The sequence below is a fragment of the Balaenoptera ricei genome, chromosome 11, assembly GCF_028023285.1.
Source record: "Balaenoptera ricei isolate mBalRic1 chromosome 11, mBalRic1.hap2, whole genome shotgun sequence".
Lineage (NCBI taxonomy): Eukaryota > Metazoa > Chordata > Mammalia > Artiodactyla > Balaenopteridae > Balaenoptera > Balaenoptera ricei.
In genome coordinates, this window is record NC_082649.1 from 38,616,272 (window position 1) to 38,641,706 (window position 25,435).

At 45.4% G+C, this 25,435-nt stretch overlaps 1 long non-coding RNA gene across 1 annotated transcript in view; it reads right to left on the minus strand.

The window, feature by feature from the left end:
- The window catches only part of LOC132374012 (uncharacterized), a 43,858-nt gene that overhangs the window by 8,107 nt on the left and 10,316 nt on the right, over window positions 1–25,435 (minus strand). The window lies entirely within an intron of this gene.

Below are 25,435 nucleotides of genomic sequence, written 5' to 3' on the forward strand. Positions count from 1 at the left end.
ACATATCCTTCCAGAGTTTCTTTGTACAAATACCAGTAAATATATATATACACACAAAAGGTAGCATGTAATATACACTGTTCTGTACCTTGAGTATTTTGCTTAGCATGGTGGTCAGGCACTATTCTACTTGTCTTACAAATGTTAACTCATTTACTCTTCATAAGAACATTATGAGACAGGTATTATCAATATTATTAGCTCTATTTTACTGTTAAGGAAACTGAGGCAGAAGTTAGTAGAGAGAGGCAGTACAGAAGGTAACTAAGTTGCTCAAGGGCACACAGCCAGTAAGCGACATAGCTGGGTTACCAAGCCAGGCAGGCTGTTCTCAGAGTCTGGGTTCTTAACCACGTGCTGTACTACCTCTTGGAGAGCTTGCCACGGTCCATAGAGAGCTCTGTCAGACAGGATGCACAGAATTCTGTTAAGTGGATGTAGCATCATTTATTTCATCAGCCCCTTCTTAACGGATGCCTGGGTTGTTTCTAATCATTCGGTATTATAAGCAATGCTGAAATAAATAACTATGTACCTTTTGGATATGTACAAATACATATTTCTATTGCTCATTTTTCTATTGGGTTTCTGGTCTTGTTCTTACTGGTTTCTAGGAGCTCATGATTTATCAATGCTAAGCCAACAGCATCTACACCTTCAGATTTTTGGCAGGTTATTAAGGCTTCTTACCTCCTTTTCTTCCACGTGTATGGGTTTGCTTTAGTGCTTATAACCTTTCTGGGCTTCCCCTCAAGGCAGAGGGAGCTAAGGCAGGTACACACAGGTGATGGGCGGGTGGGTATTACACTTGGAGCAGCCAGAGGCCTGGGAAAAGGTGGCAGCTGGGATCCATTGAGTACTTGGGTCTAGGTCAGAAGAGCATTATAGCCTCACTGATGCTGGCATTTGGGCGTGGGGTGGTGGGGCCTCCACCTGGCCAAAGGGCAGGCCGTGGCCAGGTCGGAGCTGGGAATGTCACTCACCCGTAAGGGGAGAGGCACCTGGTCCAGGCGGACAGCAAGAGAGGCCCCCTCCTATCCATCTGCAGAGATGAAAAGGAAGTTGGTGCCATGAAGTTGGTCTGTCGCTGTCAAGAGCCCAGGACCAGGGGTTCCCTCAGCTCTCTAGATCCCCCAGGATCCCACCTCTGTCCCCCTGGGAGCCAGTGCCAGGATGCCCGAGGGGCTGTCCGTCTGCAAAAGGATGCGAGCAGGACCGATGCCTCCCAGTGGGTGAGCCCACGGCGCCCTGGTCTCCGGTCCCGCAGGGGCCAGCCCCTGTGCTCCCCGAGCCGGCCAGGATGGGAGTGGAAGCTGGATCCCGCTCTTTCGTTTTCATTTCCTGGAAGGACAGCAACTACCACAGCACCCTGCACACCTGCTCGCCCGGGGAACCTGAGTGCACAGCACCCGGCGCTATTTGAGATTCCATCCCATGAGACCTTCCAGTTTTGGGGGCCAAGTTAGGGGTTTGGGGAAGGAGGGCCTGAGAGCGCTGGCCTAGGGTCCAGCAGCTGCGGCCACCGGTGCACTCACGATGGACAGCCGGGTGGCTCCCTCACCTCCACCTGTAATGCAGGTAAGAGCCTGGCGGCTGAACCACGCAGTGTGCACACAGAGCCACCTGCCCTCTGCCTCTTCTCCACCACCTCAATTTCCATACCCATTTTATCAGACCTTCTGCCTGGCTGGAATCTCACTTTCCAGCACACTCCCAAACCTCACCCATCCCTCACCGCCTCTCACTCTCCTCCACCTCACTCCCTCCAGCCTCTCACTCTCTCCCTTCGAAACCCCTGTGTCATATACTGCTCCTCCTCCCTCCTTCTCACCTCTACACCAATCAGATGTAGTTCCTGCACAAGCCAGACCCTCACAGCTGGCAGATGCAACTGCGCAGGGGCTCCTCTCCTTAGCAGCCCCTCTCCATTTGACATATTTCCCTAGGAGCCTCAGAAGCCCCCAGAGCTGGGCCCCCTTCCCACCTCCAAGGCCCTTCTCCACTTCTCTCTCTCCAAGATCCATATCCACATCCATTTTTTTTTTTTTTTTAAATCAGACGTTTTCCTTGCCTTCGTGCGGAACCTTGAGCTCTATCTCTCTGCAGCTCCCTGGCTGGCATTTCCCAGGCAGTCACAGCCTGGAATTCCCCATTCCTCACACTCGGAAGAGGGCAGAGGAGCAGACAAGGAGCTCCCTGCAAGTCCCAGGTGAGTCTAGGCCTTGAACCCCTTCTCTAGCTTGGCAAGCCCCCTCTGCCAGGTGGCAACCGCTGAGGCAGGGTTACCTGGGTACAGCACGAAGTGGGGCGGGGTGGGGGAGCAGACAAGAAATGCAGTGAGGAGTATCCCCAAAGGTGTCGAATCCTCTTCTGCGGTGGCCACGGCTTCTTGAGTTTGCTCTGCTGGCTCCAGATTACAGTCTTTCACTGCACATTTTCCTCCTCAGACACCAAGAGATGAACATAATGCTCTTGGAGATCCCAGAGTGAGAAAATGACTCTTGCTGGGATTGGTTTTTTTTTTTTTTTTTTAATTAATTAATTAATTTTTGGAGGCATTGGATCTTCATTGCTGCACGTCGGCTTTCTCTAGTTGCGGTGAGCGGGGGCTACTCTTCTTTGTGGTGCATGGGCTTCTCACTGCAGTGGCTTCTCTTGTTGCAGAGCGCGGGCTCTAGGTGCGTGGGCTTCAATAGTTGTGGCTCGCAGGCTCTAGAGCACTGGCTCAGTAGTTGTGGTGCATGGGCTTAGTTGCTCCACGGCATGTGGGATCTTCCCGGGCCAGGGCTCGAACCCGTATCCCCTGCATTGGCAGGAGGCTTCTTAACCACTGCGCCACCAGGGAAGTCCCTGGTTTCACTCTTACTTTTCACGATGTGGCAGCCTGTGGCGGGGCATGAGCCCCAAGGAGCCCCCTGTTTCTACAAAATTCTGTCACTTTTTCATCCCCTCATTCTGATGGCTGAGCCAAATCACCTCTAGGGGCCAAGATGACTGTAACACTGTAAAGATAAAGACTTCTCTTGGTGGGACCTTGGGGTTCAGAAGTTCATCCTTTCTTTCTCTCTTTTGAAAATAGCATTTGCTTTTTTATATGTTTCTAGTTGAAGGTCTTTTTATCCTGGTCTCTCAGGTTCCCTGTGTCTTCACCAAGGTTCCTGGGCTCTCAGATTTCCAGCTTACAAGTCAAGTATTGTCAGGGGAGCCTTCTGGTAGGATTAGGCAGAGGCATGAAAAGCTTGAATTGGAAAGATGAAATTTACTGAGTGTCCACTGGGTACAACAGCAGTCCCCAACCCCCGGGCCATGGACCAGGACCGGTCCATGGACCGTTAGGAACCAGGCTGCACAGCAGGAGGTGATCAGCGGTCGAGTGAGGGAAGCTTCATCTGTATTTACAGCCGCTCCCCATCGCTCACATTACCGCCTGAGCTCCTCCTCCTGTCAGATCAGCGGCGGCATTAGATTCTCAGAGGAGCGTGAAGCCTACTGTGAACTGTGCATGCAAGGGATCTAGGTTGCATGCTCCTTATGAGAATCTAATGCCTGATGATCTGAGGTGGAGCTGAGGCAGTGATGCTAGCGCTGGGGATTGGCTGCAAATACAGATTATCATTAGCAGAGAGGTTTGACTGCACAGAGACCATAATAAATCAATTGCTTGCAGACTCATATCAAAACCCTATCAGTGAGTGGCAAGTGAAAACAAGCTCAGGGCTCCCACTGATTCTACATTATGGTGAGTTGTATAATTATTTCATTACATATTACAATGTATTAATAATAGAAATAAAGTGCACAATAAATGTAATGTGCTTGAATCATCCCGAAACCATCCTCCCCTGCCCCTGCTGGTCCATGGAAAAATTGTCTTCCATGAAACCTGTCCCTGTTGCCAAAAAGATTGGGGACTGCTGGTGTACAAAATGTTGATGGCACCAAGCTGAAGACATATGTGGTTCCTACCTGTAAGGTAGACACAGAGATGGACACTCCTCCCCTTTGAAAAAAATTCTTAATATATTTAAGGATGACTGAGCCTTCACCAAGATGCTTGTCTTTGACTGCCCTGGTTTTCCCTCTCTCTAGGGGGGAGTTGATTCTCCTGTGAATCCCGAGGCAGACACACCACCCCTAGACACCTAGGCCCAAGCCAGATGGGAAGCTTGAGTGAATCTGCTGGGTGAGGGGGGAAATCTACAAGCTGCTGGGAAGACTGCGTGAGAGAGGGGAGGAGAAAGGCTGATGTTTTTACAGAATGTAAATGTGATGCATAAACTTCTTATCCAAGGACTTGCCTTCCCCCATTTGCTATTTCTTTCTTTTTTAAAAAATCTTTATTTATTTGGTTGTGCCGGGTCTTAGTTGCGGCAGGTGGGCTCCTCAGTTGCAGCTTGCCAGCTCCTTAGTTGCGGCACGTGGGCTCCTTAGTTGCGGCATGCATGTGGGATCTAGTTCCCTGACCAGGGATCGAACCCCAGGCCCCCTGCATTGGGAGCTCTGAGTCTTAACCACCGCGCCACCAGGGAATTCCCCATTTGCTATTTCTCTGCTGTTTTTTTTTTTGGCTGCGCCAGGCAGCTTGTGGGATCTTAGTTCGACCAGGGATTGAACCCGGGGCCATGGCAGTGAAAGTGCAGAATCCTAACCACTGGACCGCCAGGGAAGTCTCTTTGCTAGGTTTTCTTTAACCTTTCCTTGGTGAGGAAGTCAGAGGAGGTCAATGTGAATTCTCCTGCAGGGAATACAGCTGACATGGCCAAGCTTGAGGACAGGCAGTCTCCTGGTTGGTAAGATGAAGACTGGGACTGGATGAGCTATTAGGTCCTTTCCAGCCTAAGGACAAAGAGTTGAGGATGTTGCCAGTGAGGAAGTCAGACGGGGCTAACCAGTGAACAGTTGTATGTACGTAGAACCCTCTTTCAAATAATTATATTTATTTATTTATTTTTAAAATAAATTTATTCTTTTTTTAAAAAATGTATTTATTTATTTTTGGCTGAGTTGGGTCTTTGTTGCTGCGCGCGGGCTTTCTCTAGTTGCGGTGAGCGGGGGCTACTCTTCCTTGAGGTGCGTGGGCTTCTCATTGTGGTGGCTTCTCTTGCTGTGGAGCATGGGCTCTAGGCGCGTGGACTTCAGTAGTTGTGGCTTGCAGGCTCTAGAGTGCAGGCTCAATAGTTGTGGCGTACAGGCTTAGTTGCTCCGCGGCATGTGGGATCTTCCCGGACCAGGGCACAAACTCGTGTCCCCTGCACTGGCAGGCGGATTCCTAACCACTGCGCCACCAGGGAATCCCCAAATAATTATATTTAATTTTTTTTTTTTTAATTAAGGAAATGTTACACTGAGCTTTGTGTGGAGATTTGTGCAACTAAGTGAGGTATTTCACTCAAGGACTCATCTCAACCTTTTTTTTTTTAAAAATTAATTAATTTATTTATTTTGACTGTGTGGGGTCTTTGTTTCTGTGCGAGGGCTTTCTCCAGTTGCGGCAAGCGGGGGCCACTCTTCGGCGCGGTGCGCGGGCCTCTCACTGTCACGGCCTCTCCCGTTGCGGAGCACAGGCTCCAGACGCGCAGGCTCAGTAGTTGTGGCTCACGGGCCTAGCCGCTCTGCGGCATGTGGGATCTTCCCAGACCGGGGCACGAACCCGTGTCCCCTGCATTGGCAGGCGGATTCTTAACCACTGCGCCACCAGGGATGCCCTATATTTAATTTTTGTTGTTACAAAAGTAGCACATGCTTATTGTCAAAAATAGGGAAATGACAGAGAAGCATAAGAATACATAGAACAATCAAATACACTCAAAGATAACCACAGGAAACATATTGGCTATATCCTTTCATTTCATTTTCCTAAGTAATGCTCTTGCCCAAGGAAACTCATAACTATGGAGCAGGCTGTAGATTAATGTATTTATGTGGTAGAGCTGAGAGGTGGAAAAGCTAAATGACAAGCTCAAGATCACACAGGTTTCCATGCTGAGGTCAAACCTTGGTTCTGCAGATAATCTTCTAAGAGATTTTCACATGCACTTGCTAAGCTGTGGAAATCATAGGACAGGCAGCTAGCTGACCACCAGTGGGGTCTTTAATCTGGGTGGGGGTCTAGGGGCAGGCACGTCTGACCTGGGTTATGAAGCATCCAATTCACTTTCTGCTTGGTTGCCCCAGGGGCTGGAACACTGCTTTATATTTTCACACCCTTCAGATTTCCTGGACACAACCTGCTTTTTGAGCTGCTGACAGGACTGAGCAGAATGTGGTATATGACTTCACAGGCCTTGGGATGACACTGTTGCCCCCAGATGACTGGCATTCTTTTAATGGGGAACAGAGCCAATCTCTTCAGGGTTAGAGAGAAGTGGGGACTCACAGACATGAGAGAACCCCGGAGAGTGAAGAATGCCCTGGTACCTCAGAGCAGCAGAGGGAAGCGGCGGTGTGATTTGCGGAGAGGGGCAGGGAGCTCTGTAAGGAAACTCTGTGACTTCATTTCGTCCAAATGCCAAGACTGACCAGTAGCTTGGGGCTCAGGAATGCTCTAAGGAGATGTTTGGCAACACTTACATAGAGGATAGGATTTGGGCTCCATTCCTGGCTCAAGCTGTGGTGATGAGGAAAACAGGACTTCGGGTCAGACCTGAAGACCCTGAGTGTTGCTGCTGAGGAGAACCTTAGAGGACTCTTAATTCTTGGTCCTGAGTCTCTTCATTTTCCAGGAGCTTATTCCTGGAAAAATCTGTGAACTTCCCACTGTTGGATGTAGAGGGATTGAGACATCTTTGTGTCTTGAAATTGGCTTTTGAAGCTCCTAGTTGTGACTAAACCACAGGAAAAGACATACAGAGCCACCTCTGACTTTCAGATGTCACAGGCAGGGGAAAGGCACCTCTCGGCAACTCCCTGGTGGTGTACAATAGGGGAAAGGGCCCTTGGGGAGCTCCAGCAGATTTTTTGTGCCCCTGCTCAAGTTCACACCCTTCACAGATAACAGAGTCCCCAGGTACTTATTTTAATAGATACCATTCTGGCAGGCGTGGCTTCCCTGTATCTTAGACCAGGGCATCTCAAATTTTCCTGTGCACATGAATGCCCTGGAAGCTCTGTGGAAATGCAGATTCTGATTCAGTAGGTCTGGGTGGGGCCTGAGATTCTGCATCTCTAATAAACTCCTGGGTGATGCTGTGGCTGCTGGAAATGCATCTAAGGATCTCACTTTAGGCAGCTGTCCCAGCGGCGATTTTCAGTCTCTCTGTGGAGGTGAAATCAATTTGGTGGGTCAAGATATGTATTTTTTAAAAATGACGGGGGGGGCTTCCCTGGTGGCGCAGTGGTTGAGAGTCTGCCTGCCAGTGCAGGGGACGCGGGTTCGAGCCCTGGTCTGGGAAGATCCCACATGCCGCGGGGCTACTAGGCCCGTGAGCCACAATTACTGAGCCTGCGCGTCTGGAGCCTGTGCTCCGCAACAAGAGAGGCCGCGATAGTGAGAGGTCCGCACACCGCGATGAAGAGTGGCCCCCGCTTGCCACAACTAGAGAAAGCCCTTGTACAGAAACGAAGACCCAACACAGCTTAAAATAAATAAATAAATAAATAATAAAAATAAAGGAATTCCTTAAAAAAATAAATAAATAAATAAAAAATGAGGGAGGGACTTCCCTGGTGGTCCAGTGGTTAAGAATCTGCCTCCCAATGCAGGGGACGCGGGTTCGATCCCTGGTCAGGGAAGTAAGATCCCACATGCTGCAGGGCAACTAAGCCTGCGCACTCTAGAGCCTGAGCTCCACAACTAGAGAGCCCCGAGCACCGCAACTCCTGAGCCCACATGCTCTGGAGCCCGTGCACCACAACTAGAGAGCCTGCATGCTGTAACTACTGAGCCCGTGGGCCCTCTAGAGCCCACGCACGCCAGAACTAGAGAGAAGCCCGCGCGCCGCAATGAAGAGCCCGTGCACCGCAACGAAAAATCCTTCATGCTGCAATGAAGATCCCGTGTGCCATAGCTAAGACCTGATGTAGCCAAATAAATAAATATTTTTAAAAATACCATTAAAAAAATAATAATAATAAATGAGGGTTCAGTGGTTAGGAATCCATACTCTCACTGCTGAGGGCCTGGTTTCAATCCCTGGTGGGTGAACTAAGATCCCGCAAGCTGTGTGGCACAGCCAAAAAAAAAAAAGAAAGAAAAGAAAAGAAATAGAATATATCAGAGTACATCATAAAGAGTAAAGGTAGCAGTGATTTCATGAATACTTTGTTTTGGCTCTTTATGTATACATGGCTGTGTGGGTCATGACATAAAATGTCATTTTTACTGCGGGTTGAGGTCAGAATGGTTTGAGAATCACTGTCCTACATCATGGCATGTTAGAAACAGTAAGTTAGATGGATGCAGGTGAGGTGAGAGAGGCGGGGTGGAGTGGGGAGGAATGGGGACTAGAAGTGAATGTTCTGGACGCTGTGAGTATTGACAGTGATGTCATCACCTGAAAATGAAAGGAACGTATCAAGCAACAAACAGAAGGAAGATTCCCCAAACTAACCATTTGAGGACAAAGAGCTTCCTCTTCCCTAAACTCAGGGGCTGGGCTAGACCGTGTGCATTTTTGTGCAAATGGAAATGACCTTTCCTTTGGGAAGAAGCCAAGCCAAGCCTCCCCACTGTCCCCGGCCTCCCCACAGATGGTGCCCTTGTGCAGGTCACTACACAACTGTGTTTGCTGGCCCTGCTGGTGACGACCATAAAACTGAGTGTGAAGACCAAGAAAAGCAGTATCAGCCAAGACAACCAGGGTAAGCAATGAGGTGACAGATTGGAGGGGACTCTGAATAGACAGTGACATGCAAGAAACTGAGGACAATGGTAGTGTTAAAACAGTCATCATGGCAGAGAAACAAGCTAGTCCCTGTTTCCAGGTAGGCTCCCCAAAGAGGATGCTGATAATTATAACAAAGGCCGTATGTTGAGTTTTTACTCTTGACCAGGTATTGTGCTGGGCATATTGTATATGCTGTCTAATTAAATTCCTCCATAGGTCTGGGATGTAGGCTCTTTTATTATCCCCACCTTACAGATGTGAAAACTGGCCTGTGAGGTGAATTATCTTGTCCATAGTCACCCACCAGTAAAACAGTGGAGCTGGGATTTGAACCTATGTCCCGCAGACCCTACAGCTGTCACTCAATCGGAGCAAGAGCCTCCAGCATCAGATGATGACAGCTCCCATTTTTAGGGGGCCAGCCGAGCACGTTACATTGTTATCTGCATTCCTCCTGGGGACCCTGATAGGTAGGTACAAGCCAGCTGTTAGTTCTGATTTGGTTGCTAAAGATTAGTCCAGCATTTTTTGCTCCTGGAGGTCACTCGACCTAGTAAACTGCAGAGATGTGGTGAAGAGTAGTGAGAAGTAGTTTTGATTGGGTGAGGGGCAGCTTGAGGGAGTCTTGAAACCAAGACAGAGGGGTTGTGACTTGATGGAGTTGATAGTTAGAAGTTACGTTAGTTTCTTGAGCAAGAGAGTAAAGGGATGCTGTGGGAAGAGAGGCCTGGTCAGGGCCATCTGGGGATCCACAGAGGGGGTTGGTCAGGATGCCTAGGGGCCTTTCCAGCCCCACACTGACTTGCTCATCTCACTCATTTGGACAATTTATATTTACTGAGCATCTATTACACGATGTGGCAGGCATTGCTCTAGGTGCTGGAGAAACAGCAGTGACGGAGACTGGCAAAGTGTGTGCCTTGTGGAGCTAGCTGCCCTCCTAGTGGTGGATGCAGTGAGTACAGAAGGAAGCACGAAGCCCAGCAATGAGCCATTTGGGGGGAGGGGAGGAAGGGGGAGCCCCCAGAGCCAGCCCTGCTTTGGAAGCCAGGGGGACGGAGTGCTGACTCTTCAGGGAGACACTCGAGCCCCTGCACTGGGTCCTGGGCAAGCAGCCGGGACCTCTGTTTCTATCTGTCCAGAAGCTGGGAGCCAGTCAAGCTGAAAATCCCCAGTGAGCAGGCCCCCGGGGCAGGGAGAGTAAGGTGATATCTGCCTGGAGTCTTGAGAGACAAAGATGGTTGATGTGAAGGAACTGAAAATACAGTGGTTTGTTGCCAAGAGAAGAAGCCATGGGCTGTTCTGCTGGTCCCAGAGGTTTGGTTAGATTGGTAAGGGGAGACCTGGTTAGGCTCATCCGTCACTAGGTCAGGGAGACTTCTTGGGGGGTCTTAGGTAACACTTGCCAGCATTGGTTGAGCTCCTTGGTGTGCTGAGCAGTGCCAAGCATTTTACAGGCATTCCCCTCAACCGACAACAAGAGCTCCATCTGTCTCAGAAAGCACACACCGCGTGCCAGACGCAGGTCTTTAAACTAACTCGTAGGCTCCTCATGACGGTCCTGTGTGGCTGGTACTATTTTTTGTCATTGTCCTCGTTTTGGAGATGAGGAAATTGAGACAGACTCATTTAGGTCTCAATGTTTACAGCTGGCCTGGCACCATCATTGGTAGTTTTTGTTGTTGTTGTTTTTACTTTTACTTTTTTTTTTTTGACGTGTAACTTACATACAGTCAAGTAGACAGATTTTAAGTGTACAGCTCCACTAATTTTTATGTATGTATACACCCATGTGGCCATGACATAGGTCAAGATTTAGACCATTTCCAACACCCCAGAAAGTTCCCTTGTGCTTCTTTCCAGTCAATTCTGCTTGCAAGGGCCACCATTATTCTGGTTTTTTTTTTTTTCTTTGGCCACGCCATGTGGCTTAACGGGATCTTAGTTCCCTGACCAGGGATTGAACTCGTGCCCCCACTGCAGTGGAAGCACGGAGTCGTAACCACTGGACCACCAGGGAAGTACCAGCACTATCTATTCTTGATGGTATTTCTATATCTGCCTTCTTTCTCCAATGCAGCATCTTTGAGCTTCATTCATGTGTCCTGAGTCGAAGTCATTTGTACATTCTGGTTCATTGCCAGGCAGCATTCCATTGCATGAAAACATCACAATTTGACTGTCCATTCTCTGGCTGACGGATAGTTGGGATGTTTCTAGTTCTTTTCTATTGTGAACAGAGTCACTGTGGACATTCACATGTATGTCTTTCAGTGGACGCACTCACCACGTCTCTTAGGTCTTTACTTGGGGGTGGGAATGCTGGGTTGTACCGTATGTGGCGTGGGTGCCTAACCTCTGCAGCACACTGCCCCCCAAACAGCCCAGCGGGGGAGAGTTATTATCCCATTTCCCAGAGTGGGAAATTGAGGCTGAGAGAGAATGAGTGGCTAAAATGAGGTGACTTGGCTGGTAAGGGGCTGAGCTGGAACCCAGACCCCCAGCTTGGGGATTTGGCCCCGAGCTAGGTGGCTGATCCAGTGAACAGCAATTTGGTGTGAGGGGCTTCAACCCACTGCTGGGTTTGATGTAGACTTTGGTGGCTGACCCGGTGCTTGGAACCTGGCCCATCCTGGGGTTCAAGTCCTATGGGAAAAGCCTTTTCACCTTAATATTCTTTGAAGATGCAAGGAACAAAAAACGTCTCTCTTTTTTAAAAAAATTTTATTGAAGTATAGTTGATTTACAATGTTGTGTTTAATTTCTGCTGTACAGCAAAGTGACTCAGTTGTACATGTATATATTCTTTTTCATATTTTTTTAAACTTTTTATTTTATATTGAAGTATAGTTGATTACCAATGTTGTATTAGTTTCAGGTGTACAGCAAAGTGATTCAGTTATACATATACATGTATCTATTCTTTTTCATATTCTTTTCCATTATGGTTTATCACAGGATATTGAATGTAGTTCTCTGTACTCTACAGTAGGACAGTGTTGTTTATCCATCCTATATATACTAGTTTATATCCGCTAATCCCAAACTCCCACTCCATCCCTCCCCCACCTCCCACCCTTGCAAACACAAATCTGTTCTCTATGTCTGTGACTCTGTTTCGTAGATATGTTCATTTGTGTCATATTTTAGACTCCACATATAAGTGATGTCACATGGTATTCGTCTTTCTCTTTCTGACTTACTTCTTCACTTAGTATGATTATCTCTAGGCAAATTTCATTCTTTTTAATGGCTGGGTAATATCCCATTGTGTGTGGTGTGTGTGTGTGTGTGTGTGTGTATCACATCTTCTTTATGCACTCATCTGTCAATGGACATTTAGATTGCTTCCAGGGCTTCCCTGGTGGCGCAGTGGTTGAGAATCTGCCTGCCAATGCAGGGGACGCGGGTTCGAGCCCTGGTCTGGGAAGATCCCACATGCCGCGGAGCAACTAGGCCCGTGAGCCACAACTACTGAGCCTGCGCGTCTGGAGCCCGTGCTCCGCAACAAGAGAGGCCGCAACAGTGAAAGGCCCGCGCACCGCGATGAGGAGTGGCCCCCGCTCGCCACAACTAGAGGAAGCCCATGCACAGAAACAAAGACCCAACACAGCCAAAAATAAATAAATAAATAAATTAATTAATTTTTTAAAAATCAAAATAGATTGCTTCCATATCTTGGCTATTGTAAATAATGCTTACTTCACTTAGTATGATAATCTCTGGGTCCACCCATGTTGCTGCAAATGGTATTATTTCATTCTTTTTTATGGCTGAGTAATATTCTTTAGTAGATATGTACCACATCTTCTTTATCCATTCATCTGTCAATGGACATTTAGGTTGCTTCCATGTCTTTGCTATTGTAACTAGTGCTGCTATGAACATTGGGGTGCATATATCTTTTTGAATTATAGTTTTGTCTGGGTATATGCCCACGAGTGGGATTGCTGAATCATATGGCAACTCTATTTTTAGTTTTTTGAGGAATCTCCATACTGTTTTCCATAGTGGCTGCACCAATTTACATTCCCACCAACAGTGTACGAGGGTTCCCTTTTCTCCACATGCTCTCCAGCATTTATTATTTGCAGACTAAAAAAGTCCCTTTTATTTATCACTGGACTGGAGGAGCTGACTGCAAGGGGATGAAAGGTGAGGGTAGGAGTGAGCACGAAGAAATGAAAGAAAAACCAAATTACACTCTGGAAAGATGACAGGCTTCAAAGTTTCAGGTGCTACTGTGGGCTGTGTGTGACCTCAGGGTCCTTCAGAGACAGCTTGGGAAGTCCCCTGCCCATCTCTCTGGACCTGGGAGCAGGACCTCATCTGTGGTTGATCATGTCTTCAAAATTCAAGGTTTTTCCCTCTCAGTGTAGTTTTTGTGTTTTCATGGAGGCAGAACAGCCAGAGGGGTGTGGAATCCATCGTCATCCTCTGGCCACAAACACAGGAAAACAGACTCCTCTGACTCAGGAATCGTAGTTTTGAATTTTCAGGCTGATAGTCTCAAATACCATGGATTAGGGAACCATGTACAAAATGCAATTGGCAGTTGGTCCTCAGAGTCCCTGGAAGTCCTGGCTGGCTGTGCAGGCCTGCCCCTGACACCTGCATGACACCATCAAGCAGTCTCCGAGTTTTACACCATACAGCTTTGTGTATCACCAGACTGATCTCCCTTGGAGGCTCTAAATTCCTATTTCCATCCTCTGTGCATCCTTTTCCTTGCATCAGTGCCAAGTGTAGGTATTATCATTAAAATTACATCTCATTCTTCTCTGTGCCTGTCCCTGACTATTGAGGCATCCTGCCACATGTTTATTAGTGGATTTGCTCTACTGCAGAGCTTCTCAACTGAGCGGTTTTTCTCTCCTTCCCCAGGGACATGTGGCAATGTCTGCAGACATTTTTGGTCGTCACAACTCGTGAGTGGGGGAGGGGTGCTGCTGGCATCTAGTGGGTAGACGCCAGGGACGCTGCTAAACATCTTACAAAGCGCCCACAGCAAGGGACTGTCAGATCCAAAGTGTCTATAGTGCTGAGGCTGAGAAATTCTGCTGCACTGTGAATTGCTGGTAAGGTTTTTCTGTCTTAAAAAAAATCAATTTAGAGATGCTCTTGACCTATCACAGGCATTTTATCTATCACCTGCATCACAAGTGCCTCCCCGAAATCCATCCTCTTTTAGTTTTCTTTATGGTATCTTTTGACACATATGCAAAAATTAATGTAGTCAAATGTGTGCTTCACTTTTATTACAGTCTCTGCATTTCCTGTCATGGTTGAGTCTCTGCTACCCTTGTTCAGTGCATATGGTTTCTTACTTCCACTTCTATTAGGGTTTCTATTGTTCAATTCATTAGGTCTTAATCCATCTGGAATTGATTTCTGTGACTGGTGGGAGGTGAGGGTCCAAATAGAGATTTTTCCAGGTAGAGAGCCAGTTGTGGTTTTATCATATCTTAAATTAGCTATCCTTTCCCACTGAATTAATGTCACATACACACACATGGGGTCCCTTCTCTTTTCCAGTGATACTTGTCAATCTTAGGTTAATATCGTCAGATCTTGATTATGCAGCTTCGTAATATCACAAAGGCCAATTGTCACTTCTATTCCTTTTTTTCCCCTTTAATAATTTTTGGGTCAATTCAGACATTTTTTTTCTTATTATGCTTTCCTAGGTCCCCAAATAAATAACGGAAGCCTCTCCTTCCTCCCATGCTGGGTTACGTTGCTCTGCTTTCTGTGTTTGTAACACAGTGCACTTTCCCTCTGTGTCGCTGATCAGGATGGTCATTAGATAGTCATTGGTTACTGGGGTCCCTCCCTCCTGCCAGCTTCACTCTGTGCCGTGTCACCAGCAGTGGCACGGTGCCTGGCACATGGCTGGTGCTCAATAGACAGTGGTGGAATGAATGAGGGAGTGATAATGCATGTCTTTTTTTTTTTAACATGAAAACTAGTTTTCTCTCTTGTGTTGTTTTGGGACCTGGCAGTCAGAGGTTGGCTTAGTCCTTGTCACTGTCAAGGTGTGGCCTCGGACAGTTGCTTTGCTCCTCTGCTTCAGTTTTCTTACCTGTCAGGCTGGACCTGATGAGCCCTGAGCTCCTTCCACTCTTACACAGCTGGGGGCCTGTCAGGGATAAAGAGCTCTGGGGAGGAGAAGCACCACACAACGTGAAATGCCAGGTTGACTCATCGCAGCAGGCACAGTGCCAGGGCCCCTGATACTTTTAGGGGCCCATGAAAATGGTCCAGTTTCTTTTAAAATCAGAAGAAAACAAAGTCACACCCTTTAAGGCACATGATTTGGCTTTAAATCAATCAGACGCCTTTAAGTCACGTGACCCAGCTTTAGGTCAGGTCCCCCCCAGCAGGGGTGTGGGGACAGGAGGAAGAGGCTCAGATGGAAAGGGAAGAAGGAAGTTTGTGGAGAACTCTTGAGAGAAAGGGCACAGGGATGAGCACAGCCCACCCACCCAAATGCCGCTTTTACATGCTCCATGTTCACAACCACCAGCCCCGTTTTCCAGATGCCAACACCCACACAGGCCTGCAGCTTGAAAACTGCAAGCCTAAGAGTCAAGCCAGGTATTTCTGGGTCCAGAGTTCTGCCTCTGGAGAAACAAAGGGCAGTCAGACTGCAGACAGTCTTTCAGGCTGTCCAACCACTGGACGACCCGACCAGGCTGGAAGTGCCCCCATCGGATGCTGAAGGCAGACCTCTCTTCCCTCTGTGAGGTGAGGCAATTTGGGCCGGAGAGTCAGAAGCTCCCGGTAACCAACCCCTCCTCTCTGGGCACGTCCTTGGGGTTCCACCAACCCCATCTCCAACCCTATTGCCCAGCCTGGAGGTCCAATCGGGGAGCTGCGGGTGGCTCTGCCGGTGCTCTGGCGCCCTCTAGTGGCCATCCTCTCTAATGCCAACTCTCAGCCCTTTCTCCTACCTCCCTCCCCAGCCCTGGGGGCTGCACTCGCCTTGGGCACCTGCAGCCTGATTTCATAACTCCTCTCCCTCTAAGTGCAATGAAGTGCCCTACAGAGGGGGTATTTTTCTCTCAAAGTCTCCCAGGGCAATCACCCCTCCCTAGACTACCCCACTACTTTAAATCAGTCAGCCCTGCCCTTTAAGTCAGGTGAGCTGGCTTTAAATCAATCAGTGACTATGGAGAACAATATGGAGGTTCCTCAAAAAACTAAAAATAGAGTTGCCATACGATCCAGCAATCCCACTCCTGGGCATATATCCAGAGAAAACTCTAATTCGAAAAGACACATGTACTCCAATGTTCACAGCAGCACTAGTAACAATAGCCAAGACATGGAAGCAACCTAAATGTCCATCGACAGATGAGTGGATAAAGAAGATGTGGTACATATCTACTAAGGAATATTACTCAGCCATAAAAAAAGAATGAAATAATACCATTTGCAGCAACATGGGTGGACCTAGAGATTATCATACTAAGAGAAGTCAGAAAGAGAAAGACAAATACCATATGATATCACTTATATATGGAATCTAAAATATGACAAAAAGAACTTATCTACATAAAAAGAAACGGACTCAGAGACATAGAGAACAAGCTTACGGTTACCAAAGGGGAAAGGTGGGGAGGGATAAATTAGGAGTTTGGAATTAGCAGGTACAAACTACTATATGCAAAATAGATAAACACACAAGGTCCTACAGTAGAAATAAAATAAGGAGAAAGGCCCCCCCCCACCAGCATGCGTGTGCACACACTCATACTCACACACACACTCACATTAACACCAGCCCAGGGAGACAGCCCAGGCACTGACTCTGAGGTCACAATGAACAGGATCCAAAAAGCAATTACACTACACAGGCATTGTGCTAATACAATTATTGAAATTGCTAGTTGAAAACAGTTAATGGAATAATTAAGACAGACTGACCTAAAAGCTGATTTAAAATTAACCTGGCACGTGAATACCGTCTAGATAATTACTCTCTCCTATGATCTAGTCTCTCATTAAAGTTAAATTTCTTTTGGAGAAATTCTACATTTTGCACCATAGTTGGAAAGAAGAAGCCACACACACTCACCTGCTGATGAAAGTGGAGGGTTATCAGCGGAGCTAAAGGGGAAATGAGCGTCCCGGCTTCCCAAGTGCTGAGAGATCCGTCTCTGCAACAAACCACCCTCCTTCCCACTTTTCCCTCAAGAAATGATGAAAAGCTATTAAAATTGCATCAGCTGAGGACCCGAAATCACTAGGTGCCTGAGTGAGAGGGAGGTGCCTGTGGGGCTGGGGTCTCGCAGAGGCATCACAAACTCAGAGGAAACTCAATAAGCTGTCATCCAACTAATTTCTCCACAGGTGAGAAAAACTAGGTCAAGGAGGGAAGAGGCTTGTTAGAGGCCAAACACCAAGCCAGTGGCAGGGGTGGGAACAGAAACGATTTTCAGCTGAAAGCTCCCCCCACCCCCGCAAACACCTCTCTTCTTTATTTTATTTATTTACTTCTGAATTTTTGAATTTTATTTATTTTTTTATACAGCAGGTTCTTACTAGTTATCTATTTTATGCATATTAGTGTCTATATGTCAATCCCAATCTCCAAATTAATCCCACCATCCCCCCCCACCCCCCACCGCTTTCCCCCCTTGGTGTCCACACGTTCATTCTCTACATCTGTGTCTCTGTTTCTGCCCTGCAAACAGGTTCATCTGTACCATTTTTCTAGATTCCACATATATGCGTTAATATACGATATTTTTCTCTTTCTGACTTACTTCACTGTGTATGACAGTCTCTAGATCCATCCACGTCTCTACAAATGACCCAATTTCATTCCTTTTTATGGCTGAGTAATATTCCATTGTATATATGTACCACATCTTCTTTATCCATTCGTCTCTCAATGGGCATTTAGGTCGCTTCCATGACCTGGCTATTGTAAGTAGTGCTGCAATGAACATTGGGGTGCATGTGTCTTTTTGAATTATGGTTTTCTCTGGGTATATGCCCAGTAGTGGGATTGCTGGGTCATATGGTAATTCTATTTTCAGTTTTTTAAGGACCCTCCATACTGTTCTCCATAGTGGCTGTATCAATTTACATTCCCACCAACAGTGCAAGAGGGTTCCCTTTTCTCCACTCCCTCTCCAGCATTTGCTGTTTGTAGATTTTCTGATGATGCCCATTCTAACTGGTGTGAGGTGATACCTCATTGTAGTTTTGATTTGCATTTCTCTAATAATTAGTGATGTTGAGCAGCTTTTCATGTGCTTCTTGGCCATCTGTATGTCTTCTTTGGAGAAATGTCTATTTAGGTCTTCTGCCCATTTTTTGATTGGGTTGTTTGTTTTTTTAATATTGAGCTGTATAAGCTGTTTATATATTTTGGAGATTAATCCTTTGTCCATTGATTCGTTTGCAAATATTTCCTCCCATTCTGAGGGTTGTCTTTTCTTCTTGTTTGTAGTTTCCTTTGCTTTGCAAAAGCTTTTAAGTTTCATTAGGTCCCATGTGTTTATTTTTGGTTTTATTTCCATTACTCTAGGAGGTGGATCAAAAAAGATCTTGCTGTGATTTATGTCAAAGAGTTCTTCCTATGTTTTCCTCTAAGAGTTTTATAGAGTCTGGTCTTACATTTAGGTCTCTAATCTATTTTGAGTTTATTTTTGTGTATGGTGTTAGGGAGTGTTCTAATTTCATTCTTTTACATGTAGCTGTCCAGTTTTCCCAGCAACTTATTGAAGAAACTGTCTTTTCTCCACTGTATATTCTTGCCTCCTTTGTCATAGATTAGTTGACCATAGGTGCGTGGGTTTATCTCTGGACTTTCTATCCTGTTCCACTGATCTATATTTCTGTTTTTGTGCCAGTACCATATTGTCTTGATTACTGTAGTTTTATAGTATAGCCTGAAGTCAGGGAGTCTGATTCCTCCAGCTCCGTTTTTTTCCCTCAAGACTGCTTTGGCTATTCGGGGTCTTTTGTGTCTCCATACAAATTTTAAGATTTTTTGTTCTAGTTCTGTAAAAAATGCCACTGGTGGGCTTTCCTGGTGGCGCAGTGGTTAAGAATCTGCTGGCCAATGCAGGGGACATGGGTTCGAGCCCTGCTCTGGGAAGATCCCACATGCCGCGGAGCACCTAAGCCTGTGCACCACAACTACTGAGCTTGTGTTCTAGAGCCCACGAGCCACAACTACTGAGCCCATGCGCCACATCTACTGAAGCCCATGCGCTCTAGAGCCTGTGCTCAGCAACAAGAGAAGCCCACACACTGCAATGAAGAGTAGTCCCTGCTCGCTGCAACTAGAGAAAGACTGCGTGCAGCAACGAAGACCCAACACAGCCAAAAATAATAAATAAAAATAAATTTATAAAAAAATACTATACTAATATCAATAAAAGTAATATGTTAAAAAATGCCACTGGTAATTTGATAGGGATTGCATTGAATCTGTAGATTGCTTTGGGTAGTATAGTCATTTTCACAATATTGATTCTTCCAATCCAAGAACAAGTTATATCTCTCCATCTGTTTTTGTCATCTTTGATTTCTTTCATCAGTGTCTTATAGTTTTCTGCATACAGGTCTTTTACCTCCCTAGGTAGGTTTATTCCTAGGTATTTTATTCTTTTTGCTGCAATGGTGAATGGGATTGTTTCCTTAATTTCTCTTTCTGATCTTTCATTGTTAGTATATGGGAATGCAAGAGATTTCTGTGCATTAATTTTGTATCCTGCAACTTTACCATATTCATTGATTAGCTCTAGAAGTCTTCTGTTGGCATCTTTAGGATTCTCTATGTATAGTATCATGTCATCTGCAAACAGTGACAGTTTTACTTCTTCTTTTCCAATTTGTATTCCTTTTATTTCTTTTTCTTCTCTGATTGCCATGGCTAGGACTTCCAAAACCATGTTGAATAACAGTGGCAAAAGTGGACATCCTTGTCTTGTTCCTGATCTTAGAGGAAATGCTTTCAGTTTTTCACCATTGAGAATGATATTTGCTGTGGGTTTGTCACATATGGTCTTTATTATGTTGAGGTAGGTTCCCTCTATGCCCACTTTCTGGTGAGTTTTTATCATAAATGGGTGTTGAATTTTGTCAGAAGCTTTTTCTGCATCTATTGAGATGATCATATGGTTTTTCTTCTTCAATTTGTTGACATGGAGTATCACATTGATTGATTTGCATATATTGTAGAATCCTTGCACCCCTGGGATAAATCCCACTTGATCATGGTGTATGATCCTTTTAATGTGTTGTTGGATTCTATTTGCTAGTATTTTGTTGAGTATTTTTGCATCTATATTCATCAGTGATATTGGTCTGTAATTTTCTTTTTTTGTAGTATCTTTGTCTGGTTTTGGTATCAGGGTGATGGTGGCCTCATAGAATGAGTTTGGGAGGGTTCCTTCCTCTGCAGTTTTTTGGAAGAGTTTGAGAAGGATGGGTGTTAGCTCTTCTCTAAATGTTTGATAGACTTCACCTGTGACGCCGTCTGGTCCTGGACTTTTGTTTGTTGGAAGATTGTTAATCACAGTTTCAATTTCATTACTTGTGATTGGTCTGTTCATATTTTCTATTTCTTCCTGGTTCAGTCTTGGAAGGTTATACCTTTCTTACAATTTGTCCATTTCTACCAGGTTGTCCATTTTATTGCCATAGAGTTGCTTCTAGTAGTCTCTTATGATGCTTTGTATTTCTGCGGTGACTGTTGTAACCTCTCCTTTTTCATTTCTAATTTTATTGATTTGAGTCCTCTCCCTCTTTTTTTTGATGAGTCTGGCTAAAGGTTTATCAATTTTGTTTATCTTCTCAAAGAACCAGCTTTCAGTTTTATTGATCTTTGCTATTGTTTTCTTTGTTTCTATTTCATTTATTTCTGCTCTGATCTTTATGATTTCTTTCCTTCTGCTAACTTTGGGTTTTGTTTGTTCTTCTTTCTCTAGTTCCTTTAGGTGTAAGGTTAGATTGTTTATTTGAGATTTTTCTTGTTTCTTGAGGTAGGCTTGTATTGCTATAAATTTCCCTCTTAGAACTGCTTTTGCTGCATCCCACAGATTTTGAATCGTTGTGTTTTCATTGTCATTTGTCTCTAGGTATTTATTGATTTCCTCTTTGATTTCTTCAGTGATCTCTTGGTTATTTAGTAACATATAGTTTAGCCTCCATGTGTTTGTGTTTTTAACTTTTTTTTCCCTGTAATTTATTTCTAATCTCATAGCATTGTGGTCAGAAAAGATGCTTGATATGATTTCAATCTTCTTAAATTTACTGAGGCTTGATTTGTAACCCAAGATGTGATCTATCCTGGAGAATGTTCCGTGCACACTTGAGAAGAAAGTGTAATCTGCTATTTTTGGATGGAATGTCCTATAAATCAATTAAATCAATAAAATATATCTCGTCTATTGTGTCATTTAAAGCTTGTGTTTCCTTATTAATTTTCTGTCTGGATGATCTGTCCATTGGTGTAAGTGAGGTGTTAAAGTCCCCCACTATTATTGTGTTACTGTCGATTTCCTCTTTTATAGCTGTTAGCAGTTGCCTTATGTACTGAGGTGCTCCTATGTTGGGTGCATATATAGTTATAATTGTTATATCTTCTTCTTGGATTGATCCCTTGATCATTATGTAGTGTCCTTCCTTGTCTCTTGTAACATTCTTTATTTTAAAGTCTATTTTATCTGATATGAGTATTGCTACTCCAGCTTTCTTCTGATTTCCATTTGCATGGAATATCTTTTTCCATCCCCTCACTTTCAGTCTGTATGTGTCCCTAGGTCTGAAGTGGGTCTCTTGTAGACAGCATATACATGGGTCTTGTTTTTGTATCCATTCAGCAAGCCTGTGTCTTTTGGTTGGAGCATTTAATCCATTCACATTTAAGGTAATTATTGATATGTGTGTTCCTATTACCATTTTCTTAATTGTTATGGGTTTGTTTTTGTAGGTCCTTTTCTTCTCTTGTGTTTCCCACTTACAGAAGTTCCTTTAGCATTTGTTGTAGAGCTGGTTTGGTGGTGCTGAATTCTCTTAGCTTTTGCTTGTCTGTAAAGCTTTTGATTTCTCTGTAGAATCTGAATGAGATCCTTGCTGGGTAGAGTAATCTTGGTTGTAGGTTCTTCCCTTTCATCACTTTAAATATATCATGCCACTCCCTTCTGGCTTGCAGAGTTTCTGCTGAGAAATCAGCTATTAACGTTATGGGAGTTCCCTTGTATGTTATTTGTCGATTTTCCCTTGTTGCTTTCAATAATTTTTCTTTGTCTTTAATTTTTGCCACTTTGATTACTATGTGTCTCGGAGTGTTTCTCCTTGGGTTTCTCCTGCCTGGGACTCTCTGCACTTCCTGGACTTGGGTGGCTATTTCCTTTCCCATGTTAGGGAATTTTTCGACTATAATCTCTTCAAATATTTTCTTGGGTCCTTTCTCTCTCTCTTCTCCTTCTGGGACCCCTATAATGTGAATGTTGTTGCGTTTAATGTTGTCCCAGAGGTCTCTTAGGCTGTCTTTCATTTCTTTTCATTCGTTTTTCTTTCTGTTCCATGGCAGTGAATTCCACCATTCTGTCTTCCAGGTCACTTATCCGTTCTTCTGCCTCAGTTATTCTGCTATTGATTCCTTCTAGTGTATTTTTCATTTCAGTTATTGTATTGTTCATCTCTGTTTGTTTGTTCTTTAATTCTTCTAGGTGTTTGTTCTTTAATTCTTCTAGGACTTTGTTAAACATTTCTTGCATCTTGTCGATCTTTGCCTCCATTCTTTTTCCAAGGTCCTGGATCATCTTCACTATTGTTATTCTGAATTCTTTTTCTGTAAGGTTGCCTAGCTCCACTTCATTTAGTTATTTTTCTGGGGTTTTATCTTGTTCCTTCATCTGGTACAAAGTCCTCTGCCTTTTCATTTTGTCTATCTTTCTGTGAATGTGGTTTTCCTTCCCCAGGCTGCAGAACTGTAGTTCTTCTTGTTTCTGCTGTCTGCCCTCTGGTGGATGAGGCGATCTCCTTCTCCTTTCAACTCACGGTTTCCTGCCTTATCCCAGACCAGAAGAGCTCTTGGCCTGGTGTGTGGCTCCACAGAGGTGCTGTTGGGCTGGACCAGGGTCCTGAGGCCATGCCACAGGGTGGTCCCAGGCTGTTGGGCAGTTTTCTCTTGTCCGCATCTCTAGCCAGCTGCCTGCCATTGGCCAATCCAGGATTCTGTGATGGCACTGGGCCCGTGTGCAGGATGCACTTGAGGAGGCCCACCTGTGGGAGGAGGGTCGTGGCCGCCCCGCCCTCCGAGGGGCTGAGGCCCCTGGCGGGAAGCTCTCAGCCAGTGTCTGAACAAAGGACGTTGTGTCCTCATTCTTTGCAAACCCTCAGAGTTACCTCAATAACATTTTTTTAAATGGACTTCCTACTTGGCATATTTATGAGATAAAGAATTTCCCCCATCAAAATTCAGGAACAACATGTTATTAGAAAGCAAATGATCTATTAGTTGGAGGACTTTAAAATTCTAACCAGAAAACACTTACTCTTCACCCTCTTGGGCATCTTTATTTATCCCTCTGATTTCTCCAGAACCTTTCCTTCAAGGAGAAATCTCTGGGCTCTGCAGGGACTGTGAGTGGTGACAGTCAGGTAATTCTGAGACTGAAAAGCTCGAGGAAAAGAGACAAGGTCTGTAAACATCTGGATAGTTGGGGTAAAGGAGGCTTCTCCATGGAGAGGTGTAAACACAAGTATAAAGGCCTGGGTGTGGGGCTGGCATGAAAAGTGGTCTGATGGCACGTGGATCAGAGGCCTCGACTGGGGAGATGCCCTGAGTGGGGCTTCTGCCCAAGGTGGAGGGCAGTGGCTATGGTTTGGGCCGGGGAGGAGGGGAATGAGTGGGTCACTAGCTGTTGTTCTGACTGATCCTGGGAAGGCGCGCGTCATTTCCTGGCTGATGAGCCGGGGGAGGGACTGGGTCTGTGTGGCCTGGTCAGGAAAGGGGGGATCCTGAGCCTCAGCAGAGCCTTTGCGGGGAAGGGTGTTTAAGGGAAGCAGTTTCCCAGACACAGAGGGTAAGGGGATTTCTGGACTTTCAGGTCACCTTCAACATTGTCGAAAGGCAATGGGCTGTGACAGGAGGGAGGGGACACTCAGACCCTGGGCTGTGACAGGAGGGAGGGAATACGTATGCACCTCAAGGGTCAGAGAGGCAGGCTTGGTGCCACCTCCTGGCCAGCTGGGAAGTGCAGGCCGCAACCTCTCAGTTCCGTGAAGCCCATGCTCCCAGCTGGCAAGCCTGCAGAAACCACTAAATTTGGAAATTCAAACTGAAATGGAGCCACATACCCCATGACTTCTCCAAAAACAGTTATAGAATAGTTAATTGGAAACCATATGCAATCAAAAGACTGTAGACACAAACTTTACAACTTACACCAACATTCACTCAAAATTGTCCATAGACAAATTTAAAATGCAAAACTATAAAAATTGTAGATGAAAGCATAGAAGGAAATCTACATCACCTTGGGCTTGGTGAATTTTAACACAAAACCTCAAAAGCCTATCCACAAAAGAAATACAATTTTGAACATGGACTTTAAAAATTTAAAACTTTAAACCCTCAGAAAACCAAAAGACAAGCCACAAATTGGGAGAAAAAATATTTGCAAAATGCATATCTGATAAAGAATTTGTACAACTATAAAGCAAACACCTTCATTACAGATGGGTAAAGATCTGAAACCTGACCAAAGAAGATATACAGATGATAAATAAGTGGACAAAAATATGATCAATGTCGTATATCATTAGGGAATTACAAATTAAAACAACAAGACAGGGACTTCCCAGGTGGCGCAGTGGTTAAGAACCCACCTGCCAATGCAGGGGACATGGGTTTGAGCCCTGGTCCGGGAAGATCCCACATGCTGCGGAGCAACTAAGCCGGTGAGCCACAACTACTGAGCCTGCGCTCTAGAGCCCGCGTGCCACAACTACTGAAGCCCGTGTGCCTAGAGCCCGTGCTCTTCAACAAGAGAAGCTACTGCAATGAGAAGCCCACGAACCGCAACGAAGAGTAGTCCCTGCTCGCCGCAACTAGAGAGAAAGCCCGCGCAGCAACAAAAACCCAACACAGCCAAAAATAAATAAATAAATAAATAAATAAAACAAGAAGACAGCACCACACACCTATTAGAGCTGCTAACCTCCTCCCAAAATGACAATACCGATTACTGGAGGATGGGGAACAACAGCAACTCTTCCTCATTGCTGATGGAACACATAGACGGCCTCTTGAGATACAGGCTGGCAGTATTTTCCAAAGCCAAACAGGTCTCACACCTTGAGATCCATCCATCATGCCTCCAGTATTCACACAACTGCTTTGGAAAACTGTATCCAAACAAAAACAAGGATGCTATTACGCACAGAACCTTTACTCATAATGTCTAAACCTTACAGGAATTAGGATGTCTTCAGTAGATGATGCATAAGCAAACTGGGGTACATCCATGTGAAAGGGAGCAGAATATGACACCCTGAAATGTGGAATTTCAAGAGAACCTAAAGAGCTAAAACAATTTTTAGAAAGAAAATCAACACAGCACACAGCAACATTAAAT